Source organism: Myiozetetes cayanensis, unplaced genomic scaffold, assembly GCF_022539395.1.
Source record: "Myiozetetes cayanensis isolate MyiCay16 unplaced genomic scaffold, myiCay2020 scf5-8, whole genome shotgun sequence".
Classification (NCBI taxonomy): domain Eukaryota; kingdom Metazoa; phylum Chordata; class Aves; order Passeriformes; family Tyrannidae; genus Myiozetetes; species Myiozetetes cayanensis.
In genome coordinates, this window is record NW_026087742.1 from 4,626,024 (window position 1) to 4,641,797 (window position 15,774).

The following is a 15,774-nucleotide window of genomic DNA, read 5'->3' on the forward strand; positions in this document are numbered from 1 at the left end:
CCCTGTGGAGAGGCACATGGAATGCTCTGCCCTGCATTGTGGTGCAGGGGATGCCCTGGGGGCTGTGCTGTATGGAGGAATGTATGGGATGCTCCTACTTGCAGCAGATGCCAGAGGGGATTTGCCGTGGGAAGAGGTGTGTGGGTTGTCCTGGGTTGCAGTGTGGGTGCGTGGGATGCCCCGAGAGCTGTGCTTCGTGGAGGGATGTGTGGGGTGCTCTGGGGTGCAGTTGGTGCCCACGTGGCTGTGCTGAGCTGGGGGCACTGGGTGGTGCTGGGGGCACTGGGTGGTGCTGGGGGCACTGGGTGTCCACGTGGCTGTGGGGTGGCACTGGGGTGCTCTGAAGGCCAGGCTGGTGCGTGGGGTGCTCTGAGGTCTGTGGGGTGCCCTTGGGGCTATGCCGTGGAAGAGGACGGTGTTGGGTGGATTAGAGAGTTGGCTCTGGGATTCCAGTCCCAGTGAGGGGCTGGGACATGGGATGGGAGGGGCTGCAGCACCAGGGCTGGGCTGCTGGACTGGGAGTGAGAAGTGTCCTAGGAGAAAGAAGCTGGAGTAAGTGGGGTGGGAGCTGCGTGTGTGAACTCTGCCGTGGAGCTGGAGTGAGGGGCTGGGGCACAGAGGTCTGTGGAAGGGATGTAGGGATTGGAATAAAAGGTGGAAAATGCAGTGATGGGGTGGGAGATGGTGTATGGGACATCAGATCTTCTGGGATGTGTTGTGAGGAACAGATAGGCAGCTTTGTTGCAGGAAGAAAGGAAAAGGTGAGTGAAGCAATGTATGAGGTCTGCTGGGAAGAATTGAGTTGATACATGAGGGGATGGATGTAGTGGATGTAGGGGATGGATATGAGGAGCTGGGACTTGAGTCATTGGGAGAAAGGGACATGGGAGTGGGATTGTGGTATGGGGAGGCATTGGGAGCCAGAATTTGGGGTGGACTTTCAGCATGGGTGGTGCAAGTGAGGGAAACTGTAGGGCTCCAGAGCTGGGAAAGCAGTGTAGGTAGTTCAGGAGAGCAGGAATCCAGGGAAGCTGAGCATATAGTGTTGAACTGGTATGTGGGATAGCTGTACAAGAGGAGTTTGTGGGACGCTAAGAGTGTGGGAGGGGATCTTGTATATCGGGATTGTGGGGAAAAGCAGTATCTGAGAAGGCAGGGGCAGTGTTTTTATTTGGAAGTATTCCTGCTAGGTAGAGGAGAGGCATTTTGTCTGTGTGTGAGGCAGTCTGTGCCCTGGCTGGCTGCTGAGGGGGATGAGAAAGGCTAAATCTATAGAAACACTGCAAGTTCATGAGGTCAAGGGTTGGATGATGAGAAACAACTGAACACTGAAGACCCCAAATGCTCAGGGAAATGATGAGACGGGTAGATGCAGGAAGGCAACAAGGCTCCACTTCTAAGATGAGCGAGAGCACCCTGGTTTTCTGTGTAGTCCAACTTTCTGCTTGTGAGGTCTCAGTGTAGGTGATGGAATGATGGGACCAGAAGGGCCTCTGCTGATGGAGCATTTGGGATTTGGAGGGTGGATGTTGCTCGCAGAGGGGAGACAAAGTGTGAGGACGCAGATGGGAGGAATCTGATGTGACAGTCAACTGTGGGTTGCTATTTGGGTATAAAAAATTAGGGTGGGATGATTACATGATTAGTGGCTTAATAGTAAACTACATGAGAAATCAGAGAACTGTCATGCAGCAAAGAAAGAAAGAAAGTATGAAAGAAGTGTTAGTAGGTTGTAGAACAGTTCAAAGACCACCAGTGTGAAAGGGAAGATGCTTTTACTCTCCAGATGCCGAACCTAACTTGGACTCTGAAACTGGTCTGGAAATGACCATGAACCTCACTTTCTGGGAGAGGAACATCAAGTCTTGTAGCTCTTCCCTGGTAAAGTAACACCACTTTGGTCCAGGCAGAGAAGAGAGGGTTGTGCCACGTCAAGTTTGGCTCATAAAGCCTCCCTGTTGGTGATTTGTTGTTCTTCTGTCAAAACACAGTTTGAGGAAGTGGGGGAGACAGTTATTCCAGTTTTTAGGGGTTCCAGTAACATTTTTTTCCTTGAAAGTGTTTTGTCCTTGATTTCTTTGTGAAAAGCCCACACAGACATAAGCGTCCTTAAATGCATCAAGCTTTAAAAGCATGAGGAAAAAAATTTGATGTAGATTTTTTTTTCCTCTGTTTTGTTGGGTTATTTGGTCAGTGATTGCTCAAAATATTTCAAAAACAAATGTTGAAAAGCTAGGCAAGGCATTACATTAAATAAAAGAGTATGGAATGAAAGAATTAACATACCTAAACAGCTTTATTCCCACTTCTTTTTGTTTACCTCTCTGCTGCTTTATATGAGGTCTTGTCATGCCCGATTTCTGCCTGCAGTGGGGTGTTACAGTTGCTGGACGGGTGAAGTTGTGTGTTCATCCTGTGGCAGTGGAGCTGTGCTCACAGAAGTGCACATGCCTGCATCCCATAGCAGAGGGATCTGCTCTCTCCCCTGAATTACAAGGGCTGATTTGGTGAGGTTTTATAGCCATTTTGGACAAGCTGGCATGATGGCTCTGTTGTGCGGTGTGGAATTTTTTTTTTCTTTTAATAGTGATCTCCAAAGAGATTATTTTTAATGAATGTGTCCCTTTTTTTCTTACTCAGAGCATAAAAATGGCTCAAGGGCTCATATTCTTTCCCTGCCTCCCTTGCTGGCCTCTCCTCAAACAACAAAAGAAAGGCATCTTTCTTTTTTTAACTTGAAGTTAGCAACGATGTCAGTTTTGGGATTTGGCAATTTTCTCAGTGGGGAGAGTACTTTTTTGTTTTGTTGTTTGTTTGTTTGTTTTTTAATTTTCTTTTTTTTTTTTTTTTTCAAATCTGGGGGGTTTTGGGGTCAGGTTTTTATTGTGGAGAAGGGTCTGGGGATCTTGGGTCTCACTGCACTTGTGTGAACTCTTAACACCTTAATTGAAGGGGTGGAGATGCTGAATCACTAACAAAGACCTCCTTTATCCAAAATGTTAATCAATCATTGACGTTAAATAAGTGTGAACAAAACCAAGCAAAAAAAAACCCCACCCTAAACAAGTTTTTGTGTAAGTTCCACTCCCATTCAGCTGCTCATCTTTGGTCAGGTTAACATTCTTTTGGGGATGTATTTTGTGCATGTGTACTTGATTTTTGCAATGTTTGGTAAAAGTTCTGTTGCTGACTTACCAGTGTAGTTTTCCCAATACAGATCATTTAGCTCAGAGATGCATTAAAATGTTTTGGGGGAAATTGTGATCTCCTTTGGTGTGAGGGAGTAGCTGGACTATGACAGTACGGTTGTGACCATCTTTTTGTATTTGTTTTGGGGAGGTGTTTTGCTTTTCTCTCTTGTGATCAGTTAATTTGTTTATTGGTCAACACAGTCTTCTGAGCTAGGCTGGACCTGAATTTTAATGTGAAAGAAAATAAATAGTTTCTGTTCATGCAACCAGAAACTTTGTAGATCTCTTCTGTATATTATGAATACAAAGAGTGTGGACTCTCTTCTTGCTTCCCTGTGTTTCCCCCTTGCTTCTCCCCCCATATTGCATTTCATCTGTGCAGTTCATGGCTTGGATTCATTGTATTCGGTTAGGGTCAGTCCACAGCCAGAGAAACTACATTTGTTACAAAATATCCAAATATAGAAACTAAGGCAACTACAAGCCACAAGGCCAAAATGTTCATATACAACTGCTTTTCTGGGCAGTATAATGTTTGAGGTGGATAGGAATGGAGTACCTTTGATCCATATTTCCTAGCTATTCAGGCTTGTTGCTCCGTAACATGTCTCCCCATACTTATTTTTACATATTTCTCTCTAGATTTTTTTTCCTCTGAGTTCCTGACGTGCTCTGTTGACTCTCTTGCCTTACAAACTGTGCCCATGGCTTAGGAATTTTGTTAGTCTTTTATAAATTCAATAGGAAAAGAAATCAAAACCCAACCAACAACAACTTTATCCTGTGGAGCAATTTACACTCAAGTGAGTATTCAAACTAATTTCTGTCTTACATGTGACCTGGGCTGCCTCACAGGGCTTCATCTCCTCTGCTTTCCGGAAGTTTACCAGAATTTCTTCAGAGCAATGCAGGCAGCCTTCATAAAATCCTTCTAACTAGCTCGCGTGGCCTTGGACTTGACAGAAATCCCTGCGCCTCGCTAAGTTCTGTGCTCTGTTTACACAGATATGAAGTCCTTTAACCCAGCAAGTTTTGCTGTGGGCTTGGATTTCCTGCTTGCAAGCGCTGCTGGAGTCCCTCTAGTCTTCCTGCTGGCAAAGTCAAGGTGTTAACTCAGGTTTTCAGAGCAATTTGTGAATGGAAGGAGATTTTATTGCTGAGTTTCTGTCCAAGCACTGCTCTGCCTATTCGATTTAAATTAGCTTTCCCCCACATACTTGTCTGTTAGGGGGTTTTTGTTGTGTTTTAGGAGTTTAATAATTTTGGAGCTTGATCTCCTTTGTGATAAGGACTGTACAAGTCCAGAAGAACAGGAACCTTGTTCATGATTAGGAATTCCTGATAATGTCAAAGAACTTGAACAAAAATAATCCTATCTGTTGGGAAACTTCTAAGGGTTGCCTTTAAGACCACTCAGGCTCACAAACACTAGTTAGCAAAACTAGGTGATATTTGAATGTGCTGAATCCAAGTGAACCGTTCCAGTGCTGACTTTTAATTTATATTTTTGAAAAAGCAGGGCTGTACTTTGTGGCTGCACCCTTACCTGTAGGGCCTAACACTAGCTAGGGTTGGCTTGTGAGGAGTGCTTGCCCGTTTTGACCAGCACCTTGCTGGTGCTGCTGCTGGAGCAGCTGGATGCTGAAAGGATCCAGGAGTTGATCTGGATTATAAGTGGCCTGGTAAAAAAAAAAAAGATTATACTTAGCCTGCATCAGTTTGCCAAACTGGTTCACTGTTAGGCCACGTAAGTGGTTGTTTGGGCACATCAGACAGAGTGGTGCAGGGGTGGAAGTAAATATTGGTAGCAGCAGTTCTTTAAGCTGGCATTGCTGCCAAAAGGCGTGCTCATCTAACTATACCCCAAGAGTCTGCTAAACTTGCTAAATGTTTTTTTACACCTGTTTGTTACAGCTTCCCTTGCCTGAGAACAGTTGCCTTCAGCTTACCTTGTTCTTTTTGCCAGAAATCATCTCTGAACACAGAGGCAAGGTATCAAAAGAGAAACCTCTCTTTAAGGAGCTTTAAGCAGGGCAAAAAGAAGGCTATGGGGGTTTAGCTATGGAAAAGTTTCTGCTGCGTCAAGAGTGCCTGATGATACAGAACATGCACTGTAAATTGACTATAGACTATTTAGTGTGGTTGCAATTAAGCAGTGAAATTCATGCTGTGAGAATCATCAGGAGCAAGAATTCAACAAGAGTTAAAAAGCATCAGATGTCTGTAGGAATATGAAGAATATTCAATTATCGTAATCAGTGACAGTAGAAATTTTGGAAGAGGTATTAAGCCTGTGGTCTAAACCTTGTTTTTTATTCTACTCTAACAGATGTGCTGCTATATTGGGAAAGAGAGGGAGGGAATAGCTTGTTGTGCCTGGGTTTGCTGCAGGGTTCTCACACACTTCTCTGGAAACTTGATTGAGACCAGTGTTTGAGATGTGACATTCGACTGCACAGGCTTCTGGTTGGATCGTGGTGAACCATCCTGAAATCTTCTGATCTGAGCTACCAAGGTGTGACTATGAGAGGTGAACTGCTGCTATCCAGCTTTTTACATTTGTTTTACTCCTCCTGGGGTTGTTCTTATCCACTCTTTGTCAGGGTTGGATCTGAGCACTCTGGTTTTGATCTGCTTTGGCAACACTCATTTGACTTTATTTTAAAGACTACTATGAAATTTTTACTATATCTGAAGAATGAATGTTACCTATTTAGAACAGATAGATATGCACCATGATTCCTTTCTTTTCAGACAGACTTAAAAGGAGAGGTGAGATTTTTCCTTGTTTAGCCTCTGAGAAGGAGCTTGTGGAATAGGGAAGGGAGATGAACAGTGGACTGTAAGGTGGTTGGCCCATTTTTTAAAGCCTAGGTAGAATCAATGAAATCCTTTTGAATGCAGTGTCCTCCGAGAGCTCGCTGAAAATTGGGTGCTGTAGTCTTGAAAACAGTGCTGGTTTTAAGTGCTCCTTAGTGGTGCAGTCTATGACAAAAAGAGGGCACGATACACACAATAATTTAGCTGCCTATGGAATTGAGGGAGAGTTAATGTTTTCTGTATTGAGTTCTGAGCAGTTGTTGTTCTGGCACAGGTAGCCGCGCAGCTGCCTGTCCAGCTCCTAGCATTTGCAGTTACTGTGAGCTGGTTGTCATTTTCTCTTGTTCTCGTGGCTGTTGGGCCTCTTAAGAAAGCAGTGCCACTGTGGTTTTGCTCCTTAGCTTTCCGGTGGGGCTGTCTGCATAGCGGCAGGGCAAGGGAGCTTTAAATCACTGACCCATCTTGTCACCGGATGGTCCCCGTGTGCCTGTTGTTGTCCTCTGTGCCTTCTGAACAAAGGGTGCAGATATCTGTTTTACCTTATCAGGGGGCAGTTGGGGCCCGTGGGCTCTTTTAAAACCAGGTTAGGTTTGATTTGGTGACGAACTTGAGAACAGAGCTTGTGATTTATCTACTCCACTGTGTTACTTACGCTCTACAAATTGCTTTAGGTCTGTGAGTCTGCTGGTGTATGTTGTGTCAAGCTATCTTTGCCACCTTTGCAGTGTGTATAGAGTTGTGAAGACCTGAACAAAAACTCAGGTTTAGAGGTTCACTGATAAAAACACTGGGTAAGAGCAGCACCAGACCGTTTTTCAGGTGGCTCAGAGCTCTGCTTTCTGCATTTTGCTAAACTGACTTCTTCAGGTGTCTTGATATCGCTGTTCCACTGCCTGTGAAATGGCAGTGTTTTATCTATGTACCAATCTGGATTTGTTTGAGAGTTGATTAGAAATGTATTTGCAGTGTAATATAAAACCAAGCTGTAGCCTGTCGAGGTGAGCAGCCACAGCTTCAACAGTGAGAGCTGTTACAGTGGAGAGTTTAGGCCGTCCTGTGTGTGGAGAAACTCTTCTCAGAACTTCTTCTAGGGGATTGGGAGTTTTCCACCACATTTTATATGTATTTGTGAGAAAGGAGTAAAGAACTTCAGGCCAAAATGACTTGACAGCTTGTTAGCAAGAAAACACTTTCTTCTGTCTCTTAAAAAAAATAAATATACATATGTGTATATATATATATATATAAATTTTAACCTTCTTGTGGTTGGGGATAGAAGGTTGAAACTGTCAGGCAAATAGCCACCATCCAGCAGCAATGCTTCTGAATGCTCTGGTGGAAGCCAGCTTTGATTTGACAGTTATGAGTCTTTGAAAGTAGCGCTCTGTTTATACAGCACAGTAAATACTTTGAAGTGCGTTAGGCTTTGCTGTACATGCGTGGCTAACTGGAAGAATATTAAATGCCTACATCTCATGTTGAGTGAGGGAGGATCCCGCAGCAATTGGAATTGCATGCTCCTCGTACTTTTATAAGATCATGTCAAAGCAGTAGATTTGCTAATGGACCTGATTATACAATTGCTTAATTTCTTGTCAAAATAACATTTTTTACACGCGGTGTTCTGAGATCTTTGAGGTGACCTCATGTTATTTATCAAATGTCAGTTTTTCATCCCAGCAGCTTTGATATAATCATGTAGCATCGTGGAGCACTGTGTACATGCAGTCTTTGCTTGCTGGAGTTCTTTGAAGTGCCTTACTCCTCAGAAGAGTCATTGTTGTATGGAAGATCCTACATCTAAGGACGAGGAAAGCAGTATGGAAGCGCTGCACTGTGTGGCTAAAGGTCGTGCTACATCTCATGTGCCTAATGTGGGTCTAAAAGCAAAGAAGTGAGGGGTTCATTGCACCCCCTGACACTCACCTTACCCAGCAGTAAGTGCAGGGCATAGAGTAACCCTCCAGCTCTGTCCCTGTGGGAATGGCAGCTTTGTGGCGCTGAGCTCCCAAGGTACTCAAGAGCAGCAGGAGGAGAAGAGCAGAGGGATGGCTGGTGGTGACAGTCCTGAAGGAAAACTGGCCCAACAGGCAGTGCTGGAAGGTAGTGATGCTCAGGGGAGCCTTGAAAAACTGCTCATTTGGGATGAGAGAGACCAAATGCCTGTGAAGGTGAAGGTTAAAATGGAGGAAGGTGTGTGGGTTGCCCCCAGCGACTCTGAGGGGCATCGTGTGTCATGTCCCCTTGCAGCATAGCAGGGAGTGACTGCTCGCTGTAGCACTGGGTTTTCCTCAGAGCAGCTCTGTCCTGTACTGACCCATCCCAGGCTCACTTAGCTCATGAAAACTGACAAGATTGCAGCCCAAGGAGCTATGCCTGAGGATTGCTTCTTATCTTTCATTCTGGAAGCCTGTTGAAGGGATGCTGAAAGGAAAGGGAAAAGCCCTTTTTTTTTCCCCAGGCTGAACTGATAGGTGACTTGTTTCTCCCAAGCCTTCTGCTTAAGCAGTATAGCGTTACTACTTGTTGAAGAACAAACTGGTGTCTCCTCAGTCCTGTCTTCCCATCCATTATTTCAGCATATTTCCCCCCACTCCCTTCCCACAGATTATTTTCTAGATAATGGGCTGCTGGCAAGCTTGATACAGGTGTCTTTTACCTATGGCTGTTCATGCAGATGTCCCTATTTAAATTTTTGTAAAAAGAAACCCAGAGAAGTAAGGGAGAAAAGAATGCCTCTGCCTCTGAACACGTTGCCTGACTCCTGAAAAGTAGATGAAATTTTGACAGAAGCCAAAGCAGTGAAAGCAGCCTGTGGAAAACTCTTTATCATTGTCCACTGAACATGCAATGCTGACTGATGCTGGGGCTGTTAACTGCTAACACGATGTGGAAAGCCTGTCGTATATTAGGGAAATACTGTTAAAACATTTCTTGAAAAATCCCTTATTGCTCGATCTGTTGATCTTTACCGGTGTTAACAGCAGTAGGAATTGCAGGGCAGACGGGCTGCTGCTCAGGCAAGTGACACCCCACGTAAGGTGCTTAAAACTCCAGCTGTAAAGTACATAGACTGCTCCCGGCATTGCTAACAGAGGTGGAGCTGAACTGGTGCTGGCAGCTGTGCAGGAGTGCTGAGCTGAGGTCAGTGTGACGTTGTGACACGCTGCGGGGTGTGCAACGGCGTCCCCAACGCCCTGGCAGCAGCCTGGCTGACCTGCAAATGCCACTGCTGCTGGAGAGGCTGGGATGGCATGAACACCAAGGGGAAGCGCTCTTAACATTCCTATACCCGAGCAGATAGTTGTACCTTAGGTTTTGAGTTTGGTGTTTTTTTCTTTTTAAGGATTTTTCTTTTTGGCATTTTCCCCCACACTGATTTCTGGAACTGTGTCAGAATCTGCCAAGAGCTTGTTTGAGTCCCAGGTGGACCAAGTAGTTTGAGTGTTTTGTACATAATAGCAGCTGGGAAATTGAAAGGCTCTTCGTGTCTGTCTCTGTACACCTTGGATCTGCTCACCAGCATCCGTAAGTGTCTGTCTCCTCCATTACTTTGGGGAAGGAGTCGTACGGAGTCAGAAGCTGTCTAGGACAGTCATTCATCCCCCCTGGATTAATAATGCACTGAGGTGTTGTTTGATGCACTGAAAAAAGGTTTAATGGACATGTAGTTGTCTGTTTGACAGAAAGTGTCAGTGTTACTCACAGCTCTCAAAAGTGATGCTTATGAGAGTAGTGGGCAATGTGTTTGTTGCAAAAGACTATTTTAGGATGATTTTTTTAAAAGTACCTAAAAACACTAATTACTTGCATAGTAATATGCTTCGTGGCTACTGTTGGTTATCCATGTGCTTGTCAGCAGGAGGAAGGAAATGAGTAGTTGCTAGAGATACCATTTTCTGAGAGAAGGAGATGGTTACACGAGAAATGTGATAAAACACTTAATTCCCTGAGCCTTTGGGTTTGTATTGACTATACATTTTAAGGATGGAGACCAAAAGGTTGAATTTTCTGTGGCCGTTTCTGTTCTGGATGGACTTCAGGAGAGATTGATTCTTTGGGAGATGTACATATGTGTGGTGATAGGAGTTGGGGGGGGAATTATGGGAGGAAGGGCATCTGTACTGTGACTGGGCAGGCACAGGTAGGCTCAGCAGAGCTACGCTGTATGACTACACATACTGTATTTGCACAGGGGTGATTAAGTATATTCTTCCAGTTTCTGTGAGGCTTATCCTGTGGTCCTAAATTCTTACATTAAGTTGAGCAAGTCAGAGGAACTCCTCTCCCATGTAATGGCATAGAATCTTGCACGCCCTTTCCATGTCAATGTGCTTGTAGGTCTTCAGGGTGCTAGTTTTAAGTGAGCTTGTCTTTGCTCAGCCCCTTTCTCTGTGCTTCAGGGCTGGAGGTAGCTGTAGGCAATAACCTACTCATTTAGAGTTTACCAGAGAGGTGTGTAGTCACCATGTGTACAGGAGAAGGTGTTTTCTCTGTGGAGGTTGTGTAGTCCCCACATTCATGTAGCAAAATAACTTTGGGTGACAAATTCTTGATTATTCTGTTGCTTGAAAGTTATTTCCAGTGCAAGACTCAGCAGAGAGGTAATACTGTGCAGACTTTGGAATAGCAGTGATTTCTCCGATGTGGATAAGTGGATTTTGTGAAACTGAAGACCTTGTGTATGCTGTAACTTTTTATTGCCAAGACATAAACATAGGAAAGTCCACACTGCTTCAGAATAAGTTAGGACCATCTAGAAATTGATGACTGGCTGCGAGTTGCTATCTACTCAGCTTAGATGGACAAGTTATCTCTTGATGTTGAGAAAATAATTGATAAGTAAGGGGGATTCGTGGCTTACTAGGGAGTGATAAAACATGGAATTTTTCACAAATCATCAGCTGTTTAGGGTAGAATATAGTCCATGTGCCATATGAGGTGACTCTGGTGCAAGTGGCTCCTGCCTTTCTGGTAGAAGGACGTGGAGCAAGTCAGCTGAAAGTCTGATGTGTGATAATTTGTTTAGCTTGGTTAAGGGCTGAGATCTGCAAACCCTGCAGTGGGAAGAGCCAGGGCAGTAGGTAGTCAGGCCATCTACTGATGGCAGAGCAGAGGTGAGTGGTGTTCAGGTGGCACGTGAATTTATGTGCACATGTGACACTGTGTCTTTAGCCACAGCAGTTTTTTAGGTACCCCATGTATTTTCTGCTCTTGTTAAAGAAAAAGGACAGAGGAACCTGGCAGGAGATGGATGCAAGTGTATTTCACTTGCCTGTGACATCAGTCACTGCTGCCTCCTTTGTGCCAGTGAGCATGTGGCCACCTGGCTGAAAGAAACATGAAAGTTGTCCCTGAAAATTATTCCTATCTTATCTGGAGCCAGTTCTCAGCTGGGGCACAAGTGCTAGCAATGGAAGGGATAGAGTTGGGAAGGCTTAGGCTGGTGGAAGTTGCTTTCCTGGGTCCAACACGGCAGTCAGTGTCCAGGAGGTTAAAGTTGCATTTTTGACAGACCTGTTTGAATGCTGGTGGGTCCAGTCCTAGTTGTGTTACAAGCACAAGCTTTATGCATTCCTGGGAAAGGATGAGGAGGACAGCGTTTGCTAAGAGGTAGAGGCAGATTTAAAGATGTATTTAATAGCCCTTGGTAGGGAGCCATATCTAGAAACTGGGGCCTGGTTCAAGGATCAAAGAGTGTCCTCTGTCACTCCATCCTCCAGTGCCATAGGGAGATGTGTAGGGTGTAGAATACTCATGTCAATTTATCTATTTGCTTTTACATGATCTTAAAGAAGTCTGACAGCTCAATATAAGCGTTAAATAACCTTTCCCGAGTCCTCTTGTTTCCCAGTTGCTCTCCTTATCAATGAGGTGTGTAATCAAGTACTTCATTAAACAGCAGCTTATTAAAAAGTAACGTGCAGTTCAGCTGCAAGGGTGTAAAATAAGCAAATGCTTAACAAATCTGGTAAGTGCAGCACGTGATGAAAACCAGTGGTAGCTCTTGGGTGTAGTGGAGTCACCTTTTGCTGGTGCAGCTGTTCTCCCTCTTATGTGGTTGAATGAGGGTCGGAGAAATAGGATGTGCCCTTCCCAGTAAAATTGTGCTGAAGGAGCATATGTTGGCTGATTCATTGCTTACCCCACCTCTCAGGTCACACGGGGAATCCACTGGTGGATGCTCATGCAGAGGTTTGCTTCCTGGTGGCTATCAGGATGAGTGGTTGCTCAAATACCTCCTGCTGCTGCTGGTTCTGGTCCCTCCTAAAGCTGCTGCTCTTCCTAGAGCAGCCTCTTACTCCACGCTCTCTCTTTCCTTGCCCGCTCCACTGTCACAGATACAATTCAGGGTGCAGGCTCAGCTTGCATTCAGAGTTATCATTTGTTTTCTGTAGCAGCAGGTCTCTAGCCTTTTTTCTTCTTCCATGCTGATTTTTGGCTCTCACCAGCCTCAGTCCAGCACAGACTGACAGTCTCAGAAAGGCCACGGGGAAAATAGCAGCGTGCTCTTTCTTGTACACAGAGAAAGGTTTCTTGCCTTTAATGTTTCATGTCACAGTAAGGCCACAAGTCTGATACTTTCATCTACTTGGTATGCCTTTATTTCATCTCTCCACATTCTCCTTGTCAAAGAGTGGGGAGAAAAGACTGAAGTGAATCAGTGATATCTGCAGCTGTTCCTGCTGGAGCAGCCATAAGGCTGTACACCTCCAGGTACTTGACCACTTATCACCATCAAGCTTCTGCAGTTTAAAGGCCTAAATAGGAATAAGCCAGTGTAGATTTTTTTTTTTTTTTTAACCTTCTGTTTGCAGTGCTGTAATATGGTGGCTAGTTTGTAGAAGTACAGGGGTGGTTCATGAAAACTTAACTGAAAGGTAAACCAAGCTGTGCATTTGCATCTTGTTGGTTACTCTGTGGTAGCTGCTTGTGTACGTGCTCTCAGCCTTGTGCTCTCAAAATCACTGTGGAGCAAGCTGTTTTGTTCTGGCTGTGGACTAAGACCATGCAGGTGAGCAGCAGAGATGGGACAGGAGGGGATGGAATTACACTGCAGGAACTGGGTAGCCTAAAAGATGGATGGTGCCCCTCTTGCAGGCCTGAGCTGTGGTCTGTAATGCAGCCCTGCAGTTCTTTGCCAAGTTGAGATTGAGTGTTTCAAAGCAATAGAGCTCTGGCCTTTGTTTGTGGTAGATTTTGCCCATCCTGATGTTTGCTGGTGTTCACATGTTTTCCTCTTCAAGGGAAAAAGTGATTTCCATCGCTACTTTGGTAGAGGTGTGTCACTGGCATGGCTTAGCCTGTATTGTTTCATTGGGTGGGGTGGGGGAAAGGGGAGAGGAGATATAACTGGGTAATTGGATTCAGGGATGATTGTGCTGCTGTGGTAGGTTTTACTGGATGAAGCAGCTTGTTGCGATAGGTGTTTGTTTCAGCTTCTGTCTGCAGGTGTGACTTGGCCAGATAAGGATGGTCTATCACGTTGATGATTTCATTGTTTGATTTGGCTGGTCTGGGTGGAGAATGTAGCTGCATTGTTTGGGCCCAGCTTTGTAGTTTGGTTTTGTGAAGTGGATTACATGGCAGTGCATTGCTACATTATTAAGATGAAGCTGCAGTAGATAATAGTTGGAGAATGTTGGAGGGAAGAGAATATGCACAGGGTTTCACAATGTGTAACTAATTGAGCCTCCCGCTCCTGGCGTTTCTGTTGGGAGATCTGGTCAGCAGAATGCATTGGGATTACACAGAAAACTTTAACTGCAGGGCTGTCCATGTGTAAATAGCTGAGAGTGCTCTGAGATACTGTACTGGCCCTGACAGTGAGTGTTGTCTGGATTCATACTGTTCTTGCAGCCTCTACAGTTTTCACAGTGGGTGAGGGAGAAGCTGGCTCCTTTTTTACTTATTTCAATTTTACCATTAAGGTGTTCCTCAAAGTCTGTGTTCCCTTGTATTGCCAAACTTTCAGGCACTTAAACTTGCTTCAACATGTGATTGAGCATAAATTGATGCAGGGCTGTCTGTATTACTGAAAACGTAGCAGATGGGTTCTCAGGCCATGGACTCTTTCGACCTTATAGGAAATAATCATAGTACAAGGTGGGGCCAACCCCTCTATCTTGAGCAGACTTGCAGTATGTCTTACCTGGGAAGGGTTGCCATTGGATCCCCTTCTCCCTGTAGTGTGTACAATGATGTGAACAGTAGGTAGTGCTTCCTTCTCCTAAAACCTGCCTGGTTTTCCCCTAGATGTGACTGTCTGGCTCTACCTGATGCTTGATGTTTTTATTTAAACATTGTCTGGCTGTGGAGGAGGTTGTATATGTGAAGCACAGGGGTTTGGCAGGAGTTGCTGAGCACACAGTGAGGGGAAGGTGAGCCTTGGAAGAGAGATGTGTGCAGAGAAGGGAAGGTGACATGTCCAGGCTTTGTGTCAGCTTCTCTAAGCACAGATGAGCTCATGGGAGTCGAGCTGGCTGAAATGTGGGAGTGCTAAAGCAGGTCTGACCTATTCTCCCCCATGGTCAGCACGGATCTTCAGATTCTTCCAGTTGGATGGTGACTTTTTGGGTGCTGACAAATATTGCCAGTCTGAGCAGAGGCTTCCCCTTGTCGATGGTTCAGAGCAGGCTTTGATTCCTCTGCTTCTGTGTCTGGATGCATGGAAGGGATGTACAGCTTGGCTTTGGCTGTGTGTTCTTGTTGGTGAAATTTTTCCTCTCTCTTCTTTTCCAGGTGATTGTTTCTTGTGAGACAAGTGGTTTGCAACTCATGGCCTCCACGATGAGTACTGCCGTGTCGTGACACCAGGGGTCTTGGTAAGCTGCTTGTTGGAAAGGAGAGGACCTATCCCATCTCCACCAGTTCACATCCATCTCTTTTTTTTTGTCTCTGCAGTTGAGGTTTGAAGTCATTTGAAGCCATCCAAGTTGTAGGCTTCAGCCTGGTGGGGTGAGGCTACATTTTCACCTGTTCTCACCTCCTCCTTTGAGCTTGCAATGGCACTGATGTGGTTATGTGATCAACCAGATCAGGGGGCGAATCCAGCTGAATAGGGATTTCTGTTGTTTCCCTTGGGTTAGTTCCCATTCAGATCTTCTCCTGATGTGGTCAGGCCAGAGGTGGTGAGAATGAGTAGCCGGTTGAACCATCCCTTTTCCCTGCAGCCGTTTCCTGGCATACCTTAAAGCAGTCCTGAAAATACAGGCTTGGATGTAGCTTGCCAAAATGTCTTGAAAAGTGGTTTGACCATTTACTGTCAGTGACCCTGCCTCTAATTCTGGAGCAATGATAAAGGCTTTGCTATGGCAGGCACACTCCAGCTGCAAAAATACATTTCTCTAGAGCTTTTCCAATTTTGAACCCTAGATTCCCAGCCATACATATGTTAGAAGTGCATTGAGAAAAATCATGAGACATTCCATTCCACATTATAAAAGATGGTACGTTCCCACTGTGCAGAAATAAAAAGCTGGGGAAGTTGAGTTGCTGTTGTTCCAGCAATGAATATATTGATGTATCCTTTATAGCTCTCTCTGGTAAGAAGAAATTTAAACTGAGATTGGAAAATACAGTTCCCTTGCAGAGCGCATCAGTCCTAATAGATGGAAGATATGTGTATATAGAATAAAAAAGTAGGGTTAAAAAAATGGAAGGTTTCCCCCCTGCCCCTGGGTGAAGTTTGTTGGTGTCAGAAATACTGTGTAGCCAGTGTGATCCTGATTCTTCATTTCATGTTTTCTCATTGCACTGTGCA

General features: G+C 44.9%; 1 protein-coding gene across 5 annotated transcripts in view; it reads left to right on the plus strand.

Moving 5' to 3' along the window:
* BCL9 (BCL9 transcription coactivator) overlaps positions 1–15,774 on the plus strand; it is a 59,021-nt gene that overhangs the window by 29,056 nt on the left and 14,191 nt on the right. For 3 of the 5 annotated variants that reach the window (XM_050332038.1, XM_050332039.1, XM_050332037.1), the window contains exon 2: positions 14,754–14,836. The gene's annotated coding sequence lies outside the window, so the exon portion shown is untranslated. Of the gene's footprint in view, positions 1–265; positions 14,837–15,774 lie in introns of those variants that run through there. The other 2 variants (XM_050332035.1, XM_050332034.1) reach the window with 2 other exon arrangements.